We start from the raw sequence: 6,000 nt of genomic DNA on the forward strand, positions 1-6,000 counted from the left end.
GCTACCACTTACGATTTCCATTAGTCTAAACTTTTGTTCTCATTACAACTGTTACCTGACTGCTATAAATATGTTATCTTAATGAGAGCCAGGTCTATTTCGCAAGTTAGTCACTTCTTTATCAGTAATTTTATTCACACAGTTGGCATGATTTTTACATCGCTTTATACTTCCTTTTCGACATCACAGATTTAAAAAGTTTTTTTAGTTAGCTACCAGTTACAAATCTTTTGTTGACTTGCTTAAATTATTTAATAAAGCAACATGTTTCTAGGTACAAATCTCATCCTCAGGCGACAATAAAAATACAAAAAAATTAACAAAAGCACACATAAACACTGGAGTAATTCTGGGCAATCTTGGCATGTGCTGTGGCTATCTTTGTTCATAGGAAATGGCCGTCTTCTTGTGGTTTTGTCTAATACATACATTACAATCGTTCCTTGGATCTTGTTAACTACTGTTTGTAAATTGCAAGATAATACAGGAAGGGAATACGCTAATGATATTATCTTAGCAAACATAATATCTGCTGTTAGTGTTACAGAATTAAATATTTTATTAAACTTTGAAGTGGCTCGGTGGTTTTATGATAACAAAGAGGTGACAAACTATAAATTCAAAGCATCGGAATTCAGTTCTCGCTCGGTCTTAGGATTTCTCTTCTGATTTTGTTTATTCATATCATGGCTTATCTCTGCATTCGTCGTTTATAGGGATATGTCAGAAACTTTTAGAACAGGCTGTCAAATTTGTTTGTTGTCGAGAAAATTAAAACAGTAAATTTTTATTTTATGGGATAAGATAATAGATGACTGTGAATCCCACGGAACGAGTGATAAGTATAAAACTGTTATTGTTATAAGCGTTTGAAGATTCCCCAACGGAGTCACATTAAACTGGACAAACAGGGACATCGAATATACGTCAAGGAATGTAGTGGAAATTGGCACAGGCATTATCTGACTCGTGGAAGCGTGAGACAGGAACGCTGCAATACTTAGAACGTCAGATATTTGAAGTAAAACGCCAGGTGCCCGTGGGAATATTTTCAGACAATACCAAGCACTAGTTCTTTGGATATGCGAATGGTCCGCAGTTCCTAACACATCACGACTAAAATCAGACTAATGACCCACCGCTCTGTGAATTTTAAGTATTTATTCTTCTGTAACTGAAACGACAGGAAACTCAAATATAGTACAATGAAATGTACTCTACCACGCACGTTTCGCTAATCTGCAGTGCATACTTGTGGATGTGGCTGCACCATTGATGAGTCAAAATGTGGTTATTTCCGAAAAATGTGTACAAGGAACCTATGTATATATTACGTACATTTATATTTCGAGTGTTGCATAGATGAGAAAAATGTTTACGATTGAACAATCTGATGAAACTCAAATTTCTTCTACTGAAAATATTTTAGATGAACCGTCGGAAGTTCTCGTCTTTTAGGTGAAACTGCAGGGCACTGGCTTGTGGATAGAGGGAAAAATGAAGCAATGCCAATCCATACTGCGCGCCAGATTAATGATACTTCCTCTACTGGGCGTTAACTCTTTTTTTTCCTTCTTTTTTCTACACTTGTCTTGGCAAATGCGAGGCGGAATAACCAAGTGTGCCTCAGAAACATTATACAGATAAACAAGATGCGCAGGAGAGATGTGCCACTTTCGTTTCCCCTGTCTGCGTTAAGTGATAGCTATAGCGAGAGGGTGGCGGTTAGGCAGTAGAAATGAAATAAAGTAATTGCCATATCCGAGGAGGAAGACCAAGTGAATACGAAAACTAGATGGAAAGTGCATCAGTGATCATCCATTCTCTATTTTTTCGACTCATCTGGCAGCTTCAAAGACATTTAAATCAAAACATATTGATATATTCGCGCTTTTTTATCTGTTAATATTAGTACCCATGTCATGTAATATGCATCGCGCCAAGCAAAGTAACATGACACATGAGTCGTCTCCCTGGAACACATTCACATCCAGAAATTTTATCCTTCCCAGAAAAACTTTGGTCTTCAGCCATATGATATTATATATTGTTTACTATAGTTGGCGAAACTTTCGGATTTTTGGCTCAGGATCAGGGACTTAGCCTATAAATTGCAAGATGCAGGTGTGCCAACACCTTGCACCTAACAGAGCTCACTGCACGGGGAAAGTGGGGTTAACTCGAGCGAATCTCAAAATGTTACGTCTACCAGATAGCTGAAAAGCCAGTTCCCTTCTTTTAAATCCCTAACTCCGCTCGGGGCATATATGCCTTTTTTGTGTTACGATAGGAGCATTTTTCATTCTGCTTCTCAAATTTTACTGTGCCGTAATTTTGACATTAGACCGCCGTAGCTTAGCAACCGATGTAGTTTTTTTTTTTTTTTCCACTAGGGCAACGACTGCACCGATACATGTTTCTTGTTGTCTTTTCGTACCAAGCTGCTTATATAGTGGCAGCGAATAACGTTTTCACAAAACAACAGGAGACCATTAATTACGACTATTTGTCTACCTTCTTACAAAATTTCAACCGCTTCGTATAAGTTTGAACATAGCAATGGCACGCGTAAAAAAACTCAAAATTTCGCACGTCAAATTCGAATGAACTAGATTTTTGAAAGCGAGTTTTTTTAATTTTATCGTAATAATACGTTTCTTTGTTTTTCAGAATCACTTTAAACCCTTTCGGCGCATTCAATTAACGTAAGAACTAATTTCACGTGTTGTTTTTAGCTCGACTGTAAAACATTGCATCTTGACAACGGATAAAGATCATTGGATTGAAAAATTTCATTTTGATATCTATCTTCGTGCAAAGTTTGAACCGATTCGTACAGGTTTAAATTACAGAAGTGGCGCGTTTGAAAAACCTCCCAGAAAAACTAGTTTTTCGCACCTAAAATCCAGACGTAGCAAGTGTTTTTCAAACGGTTAAAATTTATCTTATACCACGGTATAATACACCTGTGGACCAAATTTAAACCACCAATCTTGCTCCAATCCGGAGTTATTTAAGGATCACTGTTTTTACGCGTAAAATATGAACAGTGCACACACAAAAATGTTGTCATTACCTGAGCATTAATTTCAGCCCAATTAAAATCTTTTGCAAAAGGAATTAACCGGATCTGCATCATTTGCCTTGTGCCAGCTCCCATTAGTTGTTCAAACCTTGTATAATATACTGTAACAGAGCTACAGTAAAACACATGAATGACTCTACAGATGGCCGCTGGTCCGGATTAAATCAAAAACTTTTACCCATGTTCCTAGTTCAAATAGGAACCGAACACCATGATCCCGGCAAAACCGCGATTCTGCGTCCGATATTTTTGAACATATTTGTTGCAGCGTTACAGCTACAGCGCGATATATCGTGGATGCACACCTTTTGTCCATTTTTTGCCTGCCATGGCTTCTTCTGCGTTGAAATTATGGGGACATCCGTTTCCTTCTGCAAGTTTTCTTATGTTGTACACAATTAAATCGAACATTATCTCTTCAAATGTAACAACATGCTCTTCCAATTCATTTCCAGCTTCGTTGGTAAGCATGTTAGTACGGCCAAAAAAATTTACATCTCAGTTTGTTGTTTAGAATTTGTTTTCAGCATGACTCTTAATTTTTGGTTTCGGTGTATTTTACGGGCGTGCAGATTCATTTAATCCATGTTCCCCATTTACAAACACTGTTACAGTTAAATGCAGGTCATCTGTGCTTCACTGTCCATAACGCCTTCCTGCTGCCATAATGTAATACAAAATATTTTTTTAATTAATGACTCAGGATAAAGAACACATGAGAAACTTCACCTCATCATTTCTAAACATTACGTTGCAATAATAACGCTGAAAGCATGCAGGCAACGTCTACATTGTCTACAAACGAATCAAATAAATACAGTTTCATTACTCTCTGAAAACTAAGATTATTTCATGTATGTTCACCCATAAATAAATCATTACGTTGCCACTTACCTTATAACAGCAATTCTCAATACCACAAAAAGTTAAATGAAAAATACAATATATTCAACGCTATCTTCACACGATCTGTTCTGCATCACACAGAGATTATAGCTGACAATATGGCTCCGAAGAACACGTAGTTCATGCTGACCTCACAAATTTAGGTCAGTACAAGAGGTACGAATTTTCCAGCAGTGATCAAATTAAGAGACGGTACAATGTAAGCAAGTCTCCCCTGTGTGGGCCTCTGCCCCTTATAAATTTTATGACTCCTTCCAATACCTTGATCTGCATTCTGCTTAGCTTTTCGCACCAGATTACCTTCTCCCACAGAAACGTTCCATTCGTCAGTTGTCGGAGTTGCCGTTTCAGCCTCGCGAATTTCTATTTCCGCCGAGATCGTAATCTGCCCATTCTTTGGCAGTGGACAGCGTGCGAGACGATCCACGCTCGCCGGACTTACCCAGAATTTTTTTTTTTTTTTTTTTGCCGGACCAGCACTAATCCTCTGAACTGTTCCAATATTAAATCAGTCTGAATGCGGGTCGCCAGCGACCTCTGGATCCGCGAGATAGGGTTACAAATGTCACCATTCCTATAACGCTCATAACTGTCCTGTAGCGATCCAAATATTTACAGAAAACTTTCGGATCCAGCAATTAGATCGGAAAACGTACACCGCAAGACAGAGAAGAATGAAAAACATGCCAAAGGCAGACCTCGGACAAGACAAGATGGTTTCGGTGAAATGTACGAACACGTCGGGCAATACTGATCCTACGAATTATCTTACAAGATTTACGATTCAATGGGCCCGCAGCATGGAAAATATCTCTTAGAGACAGTATGGAATAAAATACAGATTGTTACTATAATCGTTTAATGGAATCAGCACTGAAAATTTTACAGATAGTACCTAAAGGTTTAACAATGAATGTATTTGAAGAGATGGAACTCTACTTACACACATACAACGCCCTGATCACATTTTGAATGAAAACGGTTTAAAACATAAGCATTTCATAGAAAATTTTATTGCATTACTAACCAAAGATAAGTGATAGACACAAGTTAACTACTCGCGGACATATTGATTACAAAGATCATACATACAGCCCGAAGTGATAACTGCAACACACCGTACCAACAATGTAACTATATAGCATCTTTGGCCAAGTGTCACAACTGTCAATCCGCCTAATCTGACGATAAAACGCCAATTAATAAAAAATACAAGAAAATACAGTTAATAACAGGAGCAAACCACAAACCGGCTTATAGCATAAGAGTCTTTAACCTACACCATGTTGCTATACAATACGGAATGACAGCGAGCACTGATGGCATACGGACGTAAGTACCAAATTCGTATACAGGGTGTTATAAAAAGGTACGGCCAAAGTTTCAGGGTACATTCCTCACACACAAATAAAGAAAACGCTCAATTTCCATGTTAGAACTCCTTTTAGTTTCGTCAGTATGTACTGTACTTCCTCGATTCACCGCCATGATTTCATACGGGATACGCTACCTGTGCTGCTAGAACATGTGCGTTTACAAGTACGACGCAACATGTGGTTCATGCACGATGGAGGTCCTGCACATTTCAGTCGAAGTGTTGGTACGCTTCTCAGCAACAGATTCGGTGACCGATGGATTGGTAAAGGCGGACCAACTCCGTGGCCTCCACGCTCTCCTGACCTCAACCCTCTTGACTTTCATTTATGGGGGCATTTGAAAGCTCTTGTCTACGCAACCCCGGTACCAAATGTAGAGACTCCTTGTGCTCGTATTGTGGACGGCTGTGATACAATACGCCATTCTCCAGGGCTGCATCAGCGCATCAGGGATTCCATGCGACGGAGGGTGGATGCATGTATCCTCGCTAACGGAGGACATTTTGAACATTTCCTGTAACAAAGTGTCTGAAGTCACGCTGGTACGTTCTGTTGCTGTGTATTTCCATTCCACGATTAATGTGATTTGAAGAGAAGTAATAAAATGAGCTCTAACATGGAAAGTAAGCGTTT

Source organism: Schistocerca cancellata, chromosome 3 (assembly GCF_023864275.1).
Source record: "Schistocerca cancellata isolate TAMUIC-IGC-003103 chromosome 3, iqSchCanc2.1, whole genome shotgun sequence".
Lineage (NCBI taxonomy): Eukaryota > Metazoa > Arthropoda > Insecta > Orthoptera > Acrididae > Schistocerca > Schistocerca cancellata.